This window comes from Eleutherodactylus coqui, chromosome 3 (assembly GCF_035609145.1).
Source record: "Eleutherodactylus coqui strain aEleCoq1 chromosome 3, aEleCoq1.hap1, whole genome shotgun sequence".
NCBI classification, from domain to species: Eukaryota; Metazoa; Chordata; class Amphibia; order Anura; family Eleutherodactylidae; genus Eleutherodactylus; species Eleutherodactylus coqui.
Genome location: NC_089839.1, coordinates 159,952,466 through 159,970,284, shown reverse-complemented (window position 1 = coordinate 159,970,284; position 17,819 = coordinate 159,952,466). Strand labels below are relative to the sequence as shown.

General features: G+C 43.1%; 1 protein-coding gene across 5 annotated transcripts in view; it reads right to left on the bottom strand.

Annotated features, from left to right (window-relative positions):
• Nucleotides 1–17,819, bottom strand: part of IQSEC1 (IQ motif and Sec7 domain ArfGEF 1) — a 566,448-nt gene that overhangs the window by 109,958 nt on the left and 438,671 nt on the right. The window contains exon 1 of one of the 5 annotated variants that reach the window (XM_066596454.1): nt 16,380–16,526. The exons of the other annotated variants lie outside the window; for them this stretch is intronic. The gene's annotated coding sequence lies outside the window, so the exon portion shown is untranslated. Of the gene's footprint in view, nt 1–16,379; nt 16,527–17,819 lie in introns of those variants that run through there. 5 annotated transcript variants of the gene reach the window in all.

Below are 17,819 nucleotides of genomic sequence, written 5' to 3'. Positions count from 1 at the left end.
AGGGGTGATTTAAATCATTACCACTGTATAAAAGATTTGACCCTGTAATGAGCCTTCCGTCATACTACACTCATTGTCAAAAAAAAAAAAAAAAAAAAGAAGGCATTGTCGGACTTAAAACTTTCTATTTGTGATTGTGAGGGACTACAATATCAGAGCAAAAGGATACTTTTTTGCGGAAGACTGAATATTCTATCTTGGATACAAGATGTGATACAGGTGGGCGTGGAGGCTCTAGTACCCTGTTGTACCGCCTCTAGCTTGAATACAAGATGTGATATGGGTGGGCATGGAGGCTCTAGTACCCTGTTGTACCGCCTCTAGCTTGAATACAAGATGTGATATGGGTGGGCTTGGAGGCTCTAGTACCCTGTTGTACCACCTCTAGCTTGAATACAAGATTTCTTATAGGGTGCATAGACGCTCTAGTACCCTGTTGTACTGCCTCTAGCTTGAATACAAGATGAGACACGGGCGGGCATGGAGGCTCTAGTACCCTGTTGTACCGCCTCTAGCGTGGATACAAAGTCTGGTAGGGGCGAGCATGGAGGTCAACAGGTTTTGTGTGGTATACTGCAGCATATTGCTCAACATTTGCTGTAACTCAGCCTCTTGTTTCTGCCAACTTTTAGGCTGTCAAAATTGGCGCCCCAGATGGTCCCATACATGTTCTATTGGTGATAGATCTGGTGATCTGGCAGATCACAGAAGTGTGACAATGTTGTGGGGACATTCCTGTTACCCCTTGTGTATGCAGCTGAACATTATCCCACTGGAAGATGCCTCTTGGAAGCCATGAGACGAACACATGTGGCTGCAGAATGTCCTGAACATATCGCCAATCTGTTATTGTCCCCCTTACCAGTACTGGGGGTTACTGACTGTTGTAAGCGATCCCCCCCAGACTATCACAACAGCAGGGGGGCAGTGTGCCGCTCCATAGCAGATGCAGGATTGAGGTGCTCACCCCGAGGTCTCCAGACACAAACACAGCTGTTATCTGTGCCCACAGTAAGCCTGGGATTTGTTGCTGAAGACATCCCGGTTCCACTCTGTAGCAGTTCAGTTTCATTGTCCACGACACCACTGTAGATACAGAGTGGTAATGAACCACTGTAGATGGAGTCAAGGGTGAGGGGGGTGTCAAAAGCAGTACATGTAATGGGTGCCATGAGACTGACTGTTCTTCAGCTAAGCACTTGAAAATATTTCCAACAGATACAGGGGCTACTCATGCTCGAACGATCAGACAATCCTCTCTACTGGTGGTCTATCAAAGGTGTCCTGAGCCCGGTCGCCTTATGTGCCCTCACACATCCACTGTTCCCACCACCTCCTAACAATCTGGTCAGAACGTCCAAGGTGGTGCCAATTTGTTGATACAACCATCCAGCTTCTCACATTCCAATAAAGCGCCCCCTCTCAGACTCTGGTAACTGGGGGAAATTTCTTTAATTGCATCGTTGAGGCGTCTAGTGTTCAACAAGCTCTACACAAGTGGAAAAAGAGCACTACTCACAAGGAGCCTCTGAGCGCCTTTGTATAGGCCAAGGGGGAAATCCACTTTTAGGGCCTCAAATGGTAAAACCGTTTGGCTAATCACACCATAACTTTAATCATTTGCATATCTGTCTGAGATGTAACTGCATGCCGAATTTTGCAGCAAAACTACAACAACTTCTAGAGGGTTGATGGTTTAATAGAGAGTGTACTATGAGAAAAGTTTCGTAAACTCCCTCCAGTTCTACTAGATCTCCTATCTGATGAACCCAGATCTATTCATTAATAAAATGTAGCATTAAATGATAAACAATGAGACAAATATTACTAGAGTCAGTGGATAATGGTGGCCGGCAGCTCTATTTTCAGGCAAGCTAGAAACATGGTATAAAATATTTTGCTGCAGGAATACCTTTTACCGTATATACCGGCGTATAAGGCGACGGGGCGTATAAGACGACCCCTCAACTGTCACCTTATACGCCGGTATACAGTGGAGAAAAAAAAATAAAATTCATTACTCACCTCCCACGGCGTTCTGTCGCGCTCCGGCAGGATGTCGCTCGCTCCTCGTCCCCGCCGCAGCATAGCTTTCTGAATGCGGGGCTTGAAATCCCCGCTTCCAGAAAGCTAATACACACGCCGGCAGCCATGACATCATTGAATGGCTGTGATTGGCTAAAGCACACGTGGCTTCAGCCAATCACACTATTCAATGACATCATTGAATGGGTGTGATTGCTAACACGTGCGCCTTCAGCCAATCACAGCCATTCAATGCTGTCATGGCTGCCGGCGTGTGTATTAGCTTTCTGGAAGCGGGGATTTCAAGCCCCGCATTCAGAAAGCTATGCTGCGCCGGGGACGAGGAGCGAGCGACAGCCTGCCGGAGCGAGCGACATCCTGCCGGAGCGCGACAGAACGCCGTGGGAGGGGAGTAATAAATTTTTTTTTTTTACACTTTTTTTTTTTTTGTATTACCAGCGCATAAGACGACCCCCGACTGCAGAGCAGATTTTTCGGGGTTCAAAAGTCGTCTTATACGCCGGTATATACGGTACTTGTTTGGTAGATACAGAAAAGTATACAGTACCAAACATCTAGAAGTCTACGTGACAGTAGAGATGGGTCTTTTACAGTGTGTATGTACATATATATAGGAAACTAAGAAATGTGATCTGGTACAAGGCATTACTACTGCACAATACTGAAGATAAAGGCTACATTAGAGAAATAAATATTCCCATGGACTCTTGTGTTGTCATATCCGGGTGTAATTCTTTTTACAGCAAATCTCCATTTCACAGAAATAGTAACTGCATAATGCAAGATGCCCTCCCCTGGACACTCAGCTCCGGCAATCAAACTCCTTATAAGACAGTACTGATATGATTAGTAATTTGGAGTAAATTGGGATGGATTATGGAGTGTAAGTAAGACAGGTAAAATGTAGAAATCAAACCAATCACAGATTCAGTTTTCAGGAAATGTGCTTATAACTTCATCAATTATGTAGCGTTAAAGGGGCTCTTTGGGTTTATCAAATTAGCACCTACTCATTCCTACGGATACAGTACAACAGTTGTAGCAAACTTTAACTTGCCGTTAGTTGTGCCAATGTCAGTTTAAAGTTTGCTGAAAGTGTCAAGTTAACGTTTGTTATATCTGTACATACAAGCCTATGAAATATGAGTATATAATGGCTTTACTGCATGTCTATCTAAAGAAAAAAAATCCGGATTAGATTATTGTTACATGAAGATATCCAACCAAGCACAGGGAAGAACTCTGAATGGAGTGCATTGGGGAGGAGACTACCTACTTTTATTAATGCAATAAACCCAACTCCGATAGCTCAAGTCATCTATGACTGATACTGGTTCAGAGGCACAGCAAGGTTTCCTTCACCCACAACAAGATTTCAGTCTGCTGCTCTCGCTTTGTATTTAAGTGTCCGGCCCAAGGCAGAGTGTTTTGTCTGTGCACCCACCTTACACCTAGTTCCCAGGATACATGCCCTCTCCAGTTACATCCCTATATATGTTGTTCACTTGCAATCTTTCATGGCTTCTCTCACCTGTGCATCCAGTTACAACCGAATCTCCATTCTTGTTTTATAGCACTTTGCTTTATTTTGCATTGGCATTTGTATGAAGCAGAGTCCTTTGTGTGTATAATCTGTGCTGCGCCGTGAGCTGCGGGAATTCCTCACATCTGCTGACACCAACAGTTTGCTGCCCAGAGTCAACAAGCCACCCAAAAATGCAATCTCTTAAATCATACTACTCCTAATGATAGTATTTCAGTGCAAGCCGAAATTTCTCTTCATTTCAGATCGGTTTTGCACAAATAAAAAAAATATAGAGTGGGACCCGCCGTGTACTATATCATTTTTTCCGGCTTGATGTTGAATGAATATCGACTCTTAAACAACACCAATCAATGTTCTCAGTGTTGCATGAAAACTGCACAGGACAGAAGAACAAATTGGAATAAACCACACAGGCAAAAGCAGAGACGCACACATTTAACTCCTAACAGGACAGGTTTCTTCCACATCAATACTGGCCATCTTCTTTAGGAGGACTGCCCCCCCAGAAGACTGTTCCTCATTGTGATTTGGGGTTGTCATCTCACTGTATATATTGTAAATCTATGAATTGTGTAGATTCTTAAGAAGGAGATGAATAAGCATACTACCCTTTTCTTCATCAAAGCTGCTTGTTAATCAACTTAATCACCAAAATGCCATACATTTTTACTCAATACTGGAACCCATAGATTCCCATTGTGCTATAGATGCCCAACACGGCAGGACAGGACTTGTCTTTTCAGCTGTTTGAGCTATATTTGTCCCCTACACATTCACAGACATGGAGTGACAATCGCTGATAGCTGCCCTCACATTGACAGTAGGGTTCTTCTTGCTTCTATTGTATATACTCTGAATGATATGTACAACTCTGTGCACTAGATCTTCCATGAATCCAGAAGGGATAACTTGAAGCTTCTGAGCCCCAATGTAAAAACATGTAACAGGCCATCAGCCATCCCTCATGATTTATAGCACTTGTTTCCGTATATTTTGGACTCCCTTTGGTTCCAAAGGCAGGCTGCAGTTACAGCCCCCATAGTTATGCTCTAGCTTGATACCAAGAAGTTTAGGATGAACGCTGCTAAATGCACACATGGTGACTAATTACTTTTGCCATTTCAGTTACTATTTGCATTGTTTTGTAGTTGTCGGAGGTTGGTCCACGTCTTACGTCTGGAATGAGGACTCTTCGGCTGACCATACACATTAGTTGTCAGGGAAATGTTGCTTTGTTGACAACTATTTCTCCCAACACCTCTTATGTCTTGTCAATGGGGAGAGGGAATAAGCTGCTGACAGACACCTCTAACAATGGCTTATCTCCTGTGATAAGAGGATCGTTCATGTTGAAATACCTGCCCAAACCTTCTTTCCCTCTGACATCCACCACTGCAGATTTCCCTAATACATTAGATGGTTAAACAGTCCCACTCATATGTATAGGGACCCTTAAATATGGGTGCAATAGATATTTCAGAAGGATTGTGCTCCATTAATATGTAAAACTTAATTCAGAACTCTGGTGGCTTCCTGTTACTGCAGAGTAATGAATTATGCTAATATACACTTCCCACATATACAGTTAGGCTTCATGCACACAGGTGTATTATGGATTCATGTGGTATAGGTCTATAATACTGCGCTCATAGAATTCTATGGGTCCATACTGTACCTCTGCGTAAACCCCAATTTTCCCATTTCTTCTGTATGAATCCATAATAAAATACCATGACGAGCCTGTCACATGCCATTTGACGGGAGTACGCCTAATGTTTATATAAACTCGTAATTATGATGAGCAACATGTGATGATTTTTCTGCAGTTAACTAGAATATCTTTGGATACACAAAGGCAATAATCAATGATCTGATAAGATACCACAGGGTTTCCTCTTAATCCCTGGTCATGGTGATCGATAATCCTTTTGTTTAACCACAGCAAAGGACGATCGAGAATCTGGTTTGTTGTTGACACACTAATAGAGTTCACTGCACTAAATCCGGATAGAGTGATCAAACCCACTTTAGTCTTAGCTATCAATATCAGAATTTATTTTTTTTGCAGTATCTGTTAGAAAAGTAACGCAGACAACACGTAATTAGAAGCAAATTTAAACGAAAAAAGTGTAAAAAAAAACAATACAACTTGGCATTCTATAGGTGTTATTCAGTCTTTTAAAACTGATCAGGGTCACCAATATCTGATTGGTGGGGTCCGCCACTGACCATCTGCTTGAAGGGGCTGCGGCACTCCTACAATGCTTTACATCTGAGCACAATCTGGTTGGTACTCAGAACTCTGTATTATTTATAGTGGCCACTCTGAGTACTCCAGGCGATTCCCATTCACTTTAATGGGTCAAGCCTGTAGTACTCAGAACAAGCACTATCAATAGTATGGCGTTTCGAGTACGAACTGGATTGTGCTCCAATGTAAAACACTGAAGAGGCTGCAGCGCTTGCCACCTCAGCCACATCAATCAGCTGGTCAGTAGGGATCCCGAGTGACGGACCCCCACCAGATACTAATGGCCTGTCTTGAGGCTAGGCCATGAATTTTAAAAGGTTGGATAACACCTTTATTATAGCGATCAAGTTTACTTTTACTCCCCAAACGAAGCAGGAAAGTGGAATCCCTAACACAGGTGTGAAAGCACCCTTAGCTATTCCACTTTTAAACCATATTTTGCATTTGGGTGTCCCTTTCTTGCACATGAAGATGTAAATACAGTAAGCTGCAGAGGTGCTCAAGAAGTGTGCATTTTTGAGCTTGACGAATGGCATTTTCTATAAATCTATCCAAATAAGTGAGAATTCCACAAACCTTGTAACAGGCATTAGCATTATTGGAATCACTGGGCATGGTATTTTGTACATACGCCCACACTTTGCCACAGAAACCACCAACATTCAGAACATGGCGCATTGGCCACCTAACCTCAAACTATGTGTGCGAGGCTGCATACTGGCAGATACCCCAGAACGGGATGTATTCTGGAAAATCATTTTTGAAGAGCTGGCAGAAGCGTAGAGGAAATGAGGAAGCAATGACTGTGTTATTATCTGGTATCGGAGGAAATGCTGACCAGCAGCTCAGCCTGGAGCACATGTACGGCTACAGAAGTGCTGGCTAGGGAAATATTACATTATCAGTGCTTTGCAAGGACAGGTCATTTCACAAGTTATTTATCATGCTCTCCTTGGCCAAATATAAAACCAGGATAATAAACTAGCTCCGTTCTGTCCACGCAGATGTTGTAAGGAAGTCTATTCAGGCCAAATCTTGTTAAAACAGCAATGTCAACAATAGGTTCTTATGGAAAATTAGATGTACAAAAAAATCCTTGTAGGCCGTTATCCAGCCCACAGATATTCAAGCCACAAAGATAGAAGAGGGAAAATGTCTTGATGTATGATGGCTGTAAAATGTATATTACCAGTGGAAGACATTGGTCTATTTGTGGCATGTCTGGAAAAATACCTAAGCTTTACTTATATATATATATATATATATATACAGACAATGGAAGAAATCTTATACCTCATTTCAAATATTTGTTGTCTCTATAGTAACACAAGTGTGGAGAAACCAACTATGTGCTATACAATGTAGCAGGTTTCTAAAAAGTTAGTTGTGCCTATAAAAATTAGCTCAGAGTTGACAGGTTGTCCATATTGATCGAAGGAGTATCATCTCTCCTTAAGGAGAGCACCTAGAAGGTGTGTGAGGAGACTTATAAGGCCATCCATGCTCCTCTGGGAAATATGCAAATAAGGAAAATGGAACAATACATCTGCAGTGCCACCTATTGGAAAGCTGCATTCCTGCAAATCAATCCCCGACCCTTTAACCAGGTCTTTATAACAATGATTGGGAATTGAAAAAAAAAAAAAAAAGGTGTCTGGGAATTGACCAAAAGCCAGAATCCATACAATCATTGTTATAAAGACCTCTATAAAGGGTCACATGTTGATTTGCAGGAATGCTGCTATCCAATAGGTGGTGCTACAGAGATATTGTTCCATCTTCCTTATTTGCATATATTTCCCAGAGGAGCATGAATGGCTTTAAAAGTCTCCTCACTCACCTAGGTGCTTTCCTTAAGGAGAGATTATACCCTTTCTGACCCACATCATAGGCCTCTTACTAGACAAGCCAGAAGCCTACTGCACACTGATGAGGGGCAAACACCCCAAAACAGCTGTCTGTGTATGGATTCTGGCTTGGATTCCCAATCCTTTTTATTAGGGTCTCTAGCTGGATTGGGGTTCTCTGACATGAAGAACTTTGAAAATCACAGTGCTATGTCATTTGTGTTTACATGAAAGATCTGAAATTTTACTTGTTCCATTCAGTAAAAAAGCAGAAGTAGAAAACATGCTGGTATGGATTCCCAATGAAACATTGACCCACTGAACAGTAGGGGGGATCTTACCGCTTAATAAAGAACTTCTCAGTGAAATAGGCAATGCAATGTGATGACCCCTCGGCCTTGTGAGCAGCACACTCGCTGCAGCAGGAGGATTAGCCTCTATACAATGGCCAGAGACTGAAGGTAACAGCTGAAATAACAGTCTCATTATGTACCAGAAACAAAAGAGGAGCAGCGCAGGCCTGGGATAATTTACCTGTATTGCGCTCACTTTGATCTGACATTTTCGTGTTCACAAAAAGTCTCAAACAGTCAATCAATCTCTTGTGAATACTTAACAAATATAACGGTTATACCGCACATCTCAGGGAAGCGGCTCCGTTGCTCCACAAATGCTTTTTATTGTTACCTTCAAACTGCTTTCTATTTTCCAGTGTCAATTGACCCTCTGTGAATAGCCTTCAATCTATACATAGCTGCTATTATTGTGAGCTTTCTTATGTGGGATCAATTCGCATAAAATTGTATAGCGCTGCAATCTAAGGTAACAAGAAGAATCAAACTGGCACTTTCTTATTCTTCTTAGATAGAGATTTATCTCTGGGTCATTATAATGGGCAGCTGAATGTATATTGTAAATCTCAGTGACATCCATTCACTCATTCATCATGTATCCAGATTTATAGGATACATTTTTTTAATGCTTAGGGTGCTTTCACTTGGGATGGTATATTCTGCTGTGCGGAACAATCTGCACCAAAATCCAAATGTCTAACATGCAGAATCTGATGCAGAGCTTTAAATGGCGTAAGTTTGCAGGCAATTCCACATTTAGATCTGCAGATTACGGTGCAGAAACTGGTAGCATCCTGAGAAATATTCCTGTGCATGAAAAAGCAAGTTTAGGGCTCGTTCACATCAGCACTTGGACAAATGCACACGACCGGGTTGAATTCCACATGCAGGATCCCACAGCGGAATCCAACCCGGTGCCCAGCCAGTGAGCCCTGTGTTCCTGTCCGGATGCTTTTTGTTCTGTACTGCGAATGTGCTGGCCGGCACATATGCACAGTACAGATGTGACCATGCAGTCGGTAGGTGATGATGTGGATAAGGGCCGTGGGACGGACAGCTTCCATTGACTTTAAAATAAAGCATGCTGTGATTTTTTTCCCCTGCGAGGGGAAAATTGCAATTGAGTTCCGCTCGTGGGCATCAAAACCCTGCTTTTATATTGCATGCTATGGCAAGTATTTGCTGCAGAATCCAAAGGCGGACACCCGCTCCAAATTCCACAATGCAGATCTGGCCGCGTGCATTGGGCCTTTGGCAGTTCCGCTTTTCTACTCTGTTCAGGGAGCAGGAAAATGGCACCCCTTGGCTGAAAGGACCCCCATTGACTATAATGTGGTCTATTAGATTTGCAGCGAGCGGTCCAACATTTTGCCAATGTTTACAGGACAAACTAGCGCGGCTTGCAGGGCTATTTCATCCTGTTTTCTAGTGGGAATCAGCTGATGGCGATTTTCAGATACAACTTAGATGCAGTCAAAAGCAGGAAAAAGGGTTTGTTCACGTGGCATTTGATGTGTTGGTGGTCATATCACACCAGGCCAAAACTGTATGCATTTTTTACAGTGTGGTTTTTAGTGCAGTTTTTACCAGAATGATCTTTCTTCAGATTAAGACATCTATAGGACATCTTATCTGAAGTAGTGAGCACAACTGCTTACACTGACCAAATTCTACACAGAAGCAGGTAGGAGACTGCCACACATATCACAGGAGACAGGACTGCAGCAAAATGTGTCATGAAACCCTCTTGACTCTGCTGGATGACTGCAAGGACTTCTAGAAGTAGAGCTTAGGCCCCCTGCGCACAGGCAGAAATTCTGCGGTGGGATTTCCTGCACAATTTCCGCCCCTGCCCGCCTGCATAGGATTGTATTACAAAACGCAATCCTATGCAGACGGCTGCGATTTGTTAAACAAATCGCGGCATGCTCTATTTCTGTGCGGCTCTCTGCATGCGCTGGCGGGCAGGCAGCCGGCACATCACAGAGCCGGACCCGCTGGAGAAGGTGAGACCTGTACTGGTCCCTGCAGGGGCGCCAGTCAAGTCCCGCTGCAAGATTTCTCGCAGGGGATCAGACCCGGTCGTGTGCAGGCGGCCTTAGGCTCCATTCATGGCAATGGGAGTAATGGAAATACCCGAACAAATCTCAGCAGTCCCATTGAAAGTTAGTGAAGTGCTGACCGCGCATGCTCAGCCAGCGCGCCATTCAGAGTTAGGTTCCTCCTGGGGAAGAAAGGAGGGACATAAAACGCAGCAAAGATAATTTTGATAGCTGAAGAAAAAAAATAAAACAAAAAATAGGGCAGTAAAACCACCACATGGGTAAAATCCCTAAAAAGTGTCTGGTCTTTTAGGACAAAAACACCCTGGTCCTTAAGGGGTTAAAATGGAAAAACTCCCTGTAGAAAATAGAATGTAGTTTCAGTGTTAATGGTTGTCCACCTCACTGCAACAGTAATAAACCCTGGAGAATCAGTAACAATCTCCCATATTTAGTTTAATACACTTGAAAACCTGCACAAGGGTAAATAAAATCAAGATGTCTACAAATGTCAAGTGCCGCTCTCAAGAAAAGAGTCTACAAAAATTCCTAAGGTAAACAAATATTTCTTTGGTTCTTCTTACTAAATCCATCAGGTTCATTTGATGGAACGAAATGATAGGTTTAAGGATATAGGAAAACAAATACAGATGTCAGAGAGGAACGTCAGTGGTTGGATCTTCCACCATGGTGTCAGTCTGAGGAAGGGTAATCAAAGGTTTGAAAATAAATGTTCCTTTTACATTAAGGTTTAGAGAGAAAGGGAACTTCAAAGAGGCTTTCTAATGAGCCCATATTATGAATTATTCACTGCGCTGCCTGGAAAATGTAATATTCAATGAGCTGTAATAAAGGTGTGAGATTCGGAAGGAGGCTTGAGGGGTCCCTTTCCTTTCATCATTGGAGTCTGGTGAAGTAAGGGAATGTTCTCTGGCACTACAATATATGAGACCTACCACCTATGGGACCTTAGAAAAATAACTGACCTAATATGGCTGGTGAGTGAATATGTAAAATATTTACCCAGAGTAATAAGAGAATCCCAACGCCTGTGCCTGCAGTGTATTACTCTACCTCTTTGGGTAATAATGTAAAAAATAGTTAATGTCAAACATCCGGTTGTGTGCAGCGTACACTTCACAGACGGTTACATCAACCGAAATACAGATTTCCTTTATTACATTTTTTATCCATTGTTCCCCATCAAGCTAATTTAAATTATAAATCAGATATTCTTTTGATCTCGCACCGAACACAACAGTAACATCTGCACGAGGGAACCGCTCATCTACGTTAAAGGGGTTTTTCCCCTTGCACATACGGTGTGTACGCAACCCTTACAGGGGCGGTCGCACTAGGGGGAAGCAGCAGCCAGATGTGTCCTTCCTTCCCTTCCCTCTTGGCTCTAGATATCCTGAGATGAGTGGCGTGAGGTGACCAGCTTTGACAATAAAAAACAATAGTCATCTCGCACCACTCATCGTGGGATATCTTGAGCCAAAAGATAAAGTAAAGACATATCTGTACACTTCCACATCCTGTCAGAATAATTGACTGTAGATCCCTTGTGCCACACACTGGTTTGACTTTGGGCCAAATCAAGAGGCGACGCCTTGGGTACCACGGTCTGGTCTTCTCCCTTTCATCCCACCACTTGGGATGTGGGCTTCGCTGCGGGGTGACCTAGGCCGTTACTCAGAAAGTGGTCCCGGTAATGTGGCAGCTGATGCTACTTTAGACCCAAGCACGGTACCTGAGGGTATGAGTAGGAGTGCAGTCCAAGTCCAGGCAGGCGCCACACTTTAGCACAATGATCAAGTCAGAGGTCGGCCACGCAGCACAGGTTCAGTATGGATAGACAAGCCAGCAGGGCAGCTAGCGGAAAAAGTTGTAGTTGGTATAATAATCTCAGGCTAGGAGTTGAGATGGCTAAAGTTAGTAACCAGAGGATCAGAACACTAGTAACATCTTGAGTCAGACCAGAAAGATGACAATACTCAGACCCTCCGCAGGGAAAGAATGCCTGATCTAGCCATAGGAAAATGTGCTGTTAGACATAACGATCATAAAAAAAATAAATAAATTTAAAAAAAAAATCACTTATTGCTGCATTGAAATACTTCCCGTTCAGTTTTTCTACATAGGAACGTGAAACACTGAACGAGAAGTGAACGACTCCGCGATGATATGCTTGTCCGAGTGCAAATGAGTTGCCGGTGACGTCACTCGCTCATTCAAATAAGAATCGGCTTGTCTAAAAGGGGCATAAGAGGCTATTAGTAGGAAAAGTATACTGAGGTGCACACTGACCCTCTGAGAAAGTGGCTGAGCGCATGTGTGCACCTTCTCGGACACATTGAGTGCGGCGGCCCATGCCGGAGCCAGGCGTCTGAAGAGGGAGGAAGGTCTGTGTACTGCAGCTCCCAGGAGGCGTGAGTAGATGGCAATGGCCGCTTACAGTAGAACATGCATACAAATAAAATAAATGACTGGTCCGACAGAGTGAAAGTTGCTCTACATTATCTGCTCTCCACACAGATTGGAGCCCTTATTGATCCCTAATAGAACATACACAAAAGAGTTATAATAATGAAACTGATGACAGAATATATGGGGACCAGTGGGCAAAAGAAACAACCATAATCTTTTTCCTTGCATGGCTTGGAAAATTTGACAAAAACTTTCTGAGCACACTGAAATTAAAGTAGTTGTCCAGTCCTAAACTATTGATGGCCCCTGAGGCACGGCTAACAGGCTCCACTGTTCCATCCCCACCACCAGAAGTTATTTGACTGCTGCAGCAAAACAGAGGCCCACGATGCGAGCACTGATGCCAGGAGTTTGGAAGAAGACCCTGCGGCCTCTGATTGGCCACTGTAGTCATCTGACTTCAGGCGGCAGATGACAGGGATAAAGCCGTGGTTAGTTGTGCCCCGGGGGACCAAAGGCAGGCAAGTATGCATTATTTTTTAGTTTTAACGCCTGCCCAGCCATTGCCCATCTTTAAAGTGAACCCACACAACCCCTTTAAAATAGGCCATTAATAGTAGATTGGAAGGTGTCCACTGCCCGAGATTCCTGCTATTGCCCTGGCCATTGTGCTCATGCGTGGAGTTAATTTCTACAGGAAGCAGAGAGCTCCATTCCCACTGCAGTGGCTAGTCTTGATATTATAGGCAAAGTTCAATGAAAATTTTGCCTGTAATACCAAACCTGACCACTTTAGTGGGAACAGAGCTACCCACTTTCTGCAGAAATCAGGTCTGCAGTACACTGGTCTAGCAGTCAGTGGGGGTCTTGTGCAGCAGACTTCCGCTGATTTACTACTGATGGCCTATTCTGTGGCATTGTTTGAGACAGGTAGCAGCAGTGTTCTCTATAGCTCCATCCTATGAAGTCCATTTGTTTTCTCCTACAGTAGACTCCTATGGTAGACTCATAGGCCACACTTAAAAAAAACTACATATTCTGCCATCCTAAATGGTTTGCCAACTGATTAGATTGGAAAGTCATGAATTAATTTCATTGCCTTCAATGTAATAGAGGCCCAAGTCTCGGCAACCCTTTTACACAGCTTTCCATTCTTATTAGCTTCAAAACTCTACTTCTGACATCCTGTGAAATCTCTTTTGATCTTACCAAGTTGCACTTGAACAGATTTCTTTTGTTAAGAGCCGTAAACCAAATTGCTTTCTGATAAGGGAGAGCAGCTCAAACCCACACCTGAACTGAGCGGAACACGACTCAAATCACTGTTTTCAGGGATCGATACTTTCAAAGGCTCGATATTGTTAGAGGATCACATACTTCTGCCATCAATGACCTTGGTTGTTTATAAGACAGCAAATTAGCTGTACAAGAAAAGTTTTAACCCGTTCATATATAACGTTAAGCCCATGAAGAAATCAAGTTCTCACAAATGTTTTCTCACAACTATTAAATACAGGAGAAAAATAGTCAACATTACTGTCTTAAGCAGTAACCCGCAGGCACATAGATGATATACACATATTTCAAGCAGTAAACCAGTGGTGCTGAGAGGCTGGACTATAGGTAGGGGAAAGTGGCGATTGTCCCGGGGCCTACTCCACAATAGTCCTTTCAGACCGGCTGAGTTCTCAACCCAATCTAATGAGAGATGATCAAAATGCATGTTGACCGAGGCTTGTTTCATTTTCTTTTAGGCAGGCCAAACAAATGTAATGACAATCGTCAGTCACCATTGACCAATCAACGAGGGTTTGCTCATTCATCGTCTGATCATTGGTCCTTTTACATGACCCAATTGTTGAGCAAACTAGCGTTTGGAGGAACACAGAGGACTGTAAGGCCTCCAACTCCTAGTGCTTCTCAGACCAGATAGGAGTTTGTAAAAATGTAAAGAATACCTCCAGTAATTCAGCTGTTTAATATGTGGCAGAAGAGACACCATGATGCATCAGTATAAACTAAGTAGGAGGTACAGAGGACATCGACATGTAAAATCTAGAGGTAAATATATTGGAGCATTTACTATACCAATACTTTCCCCCAAATTAGCACTTTTTAGAGGTGAATCTCTTTAAGCTAGGCATGCATATCTATGACACTGTCACTCAGGGACCCATGACAAATTTTTGGTCAAGATTAGAGATGAGCGAGCGTACTTGCTAAGGCAAATTACTCGAGCGAGTATTGCCATTTTCGAGTACATGCCCGCTCGTCCCAACGGGGGTGGGGTTGAGATCTCGCTCTCTCTCCTCCCGGCTCCACCATGCTCACTCCCGCAACTCACCACTCCCCCCACCCCCACCGGCCTCTGAATCTTTTGGCACGAGCGGGCATGTACTTGAAAATGGCAATACTGGCTCGAGTAATTTGCCTTAGCGAGTACGCTCGCTCATCTCTAGTCAAGATCTCTATCACTTTTAAACCAATCTTGGGTGTAAGGTTCCTTATGAGGGCTCACGCACACAAACATACTTTCTCTGCGTATTATGCGTGTATATTCAATATCTATAATACACTGTGCTCAAATCCTATTGACTTGCATTGGGGCATTCAAACATGTAGTTTACGCACATGAAGCTTACAACCATTATGGACCAAAAAACGCCCATGTAAGTCTATGGGAATGTTAAAAATACTCAGTGAATATGCATGATACATGCGTATTCACAGTGGATTTACGCAAGGCGGCAGGAGAAATCCCTTGTTCCTTTTTGCATAGTATTTTTTGCGTGTGCACATTATGTGTGCCAAAAACCGCAACAAAGACTAAAATTTGCAGTAAATTCAGGCAGTTTCGGTTCGTGAATCTGCTGCGTATTTCACGGACTGAAAGTGCTTACACCCATGTGTGTGAGCCCTTAAGCTGAAATACCCAGTAGCTGCCCTGGTTTGTATAAGCCTACAGCAATAGTGCTCTTTGTGTGATACATTTGTATCCCTTGCAGTGTCCCAATAAATGGCGGCATCTGTGACATTATTTCCAAAACTTGTGCACCATTTTTCTTTTGCAAAGGGCTCAATTTTGCACTGTTAGCTAACGCATTGAACAGTTATACAGTGCGGTATACATTACAATATTTATTGCATGTACAATATATCTGCGTTGGAGGTAGGAAAAAAAATGGTGCAATACATTGAAAAATATCATCATCCCCATTATGTATTAAGAGTCTTTGGAACACAAAAGTCATTCTCCAAGGAAAGTTATGGACAAGGTTACAATAAAAAAAAACAAAAAAAACCCCCAAAAGACTCTGACTTTCAGAGACTTATCTTATGTTCAGTATTGTTGTGTGTTCACACAGTGTGCGATAACACAACTGTGACCAGTGTCTTTTCCATGGAGGTATAACTAAGGCGTACTAAGATAGTTGCAAATAAGTAAACCTAGCCAGTTGCCACATTGTACTAACCATCACTTATCAATACTATTAGCATTATAAGCCTATAATACAAAGACCCCTCGGAACAAGACAATCTTTTCTTGGTACACAAATTAGTAATACAATAGGCCCAATACAGAGTCTAAGCAGATATATATATATATATATACACACATACATACATACATACACACACACACCAAGTGTACTTCTTAGATACTGCAGACCCCTATTTGTTGGGGATTCTCAAGCAGTCAGACAAGGGTTAATGGATGATAACAATACTCCGCATTCGTACAGAGGAGTCTCCTCCACAACATGCAGAACAGCAGACATTGCAGACGCTTACTGCTGCTAAAATGCCCTGCTAAATCATTGTGTCTCCTGCGGCACAGTGTCCTGCACTGCATCAGTCACCTACCTCTGACTCCATCCTTGCAAAGGCAGGCGACAAAGACAGAGGATCTTCCGTTCCGGCGGAGCGTTGTCTGTGTCACTTTGCAGTGGATACTCCGTAGCGACACGGGAAAACACAAAAGCCTTGTGCTTGTATAGGAGGATGCAGCTAGGTCAGTCCCTTATTGTCGAGCAATGTGCGAGATATACCATACAGTACTGCTCAGCACATTGTACAGATGGGCTGGACCATATAGCTTCTCCTGCTCAAGTGCTCGTCCACTATGGCCGGGGTAATTCCCAATCTCGATGGCGATTGCAGACGTTAGGCAACCTTATTGCAAGGTCAAAGGCCTTCTCATCCTTGCAAGACATATTCTGAGGCTTAAGAGATTGGAGCTGAACTGTACATAACAGATGATGTGGCACGTGACTTAATGGAATTAAATGAGTCTTTCCTTGACGAGGATGGTTACTTAATGGAATTAAACTGCTCTCTGTCTCCGGCGTTTATGAAAACTAATATATCGACACCCAATTATTTCATTCCAGAAATAGCTAACCCGCAGCGATCTGTGGTCGGCGGAATCCCTCAGAGTTAGCGTATAGCATGCGAAAACAATTGTAACGCTGACATAAAACTTCGATCATAGACTGGGATTAGAAGTGACACTTACAAGACGTCTAGCGGATCCACCTTCCCTTGGACTGTAGTAGCCAATTGTGCTTGGACAATTAGAGAAGTGCCATTACCTATGCAGGTAGAGGACACTGCCGCGCTGATTTCACGGAGTTATGGACAATGTAGTATTGAAGAGTTGTGAGATGTTCGGAGATTTCGATATGTGTAGCTGAGTCAGACGGTACTTCCTTAAAACTGGTTTGGTTACACTGGATGTTAACCCCTGCCTCACCATACAGGCATGTATGCTTATGCAAATGCAGACCTGAACGCCTAAGCAAATCATCAGGAGAAGATAGAAACAGGATAGCTATTTAACCCTATAATTGACTTGTTACATAAGATACTCTGGTGCCTAGCCCTTATGCGGTGCCCTATACATCACATTGGAATCTTGGTTATGTATACAAATATCTGTAGTCACCGGAGATTGTAATTAACATAGAACATTGATGAACCCAAGTAATGACTGATTTAAGTAGGTGCTAAAGGAGGATTTAGCAGTGCAATCTTATTGGCAGCCCGCAAATAGTCAGTGGCAACGTTTAGGCAACTTGTACAACTTTTCCCATCTTGGGTGATACTGCAAGAGAAAGTTAGGGGTTTATGGGAATAATCGCACGTGTTGTGGTTGGGGCTTGTAATTGCAGGTATAGGACTCATTAAAATCAGCTGCGCCTGCAATTACAAGATCCGGCCACTACACAGGGGTCGGACGAGCAGCTTCCACTCTGTACCCGTGTGTTGCAGCAGTGTCAGCGCAGGATACGTCAATAGTATTTC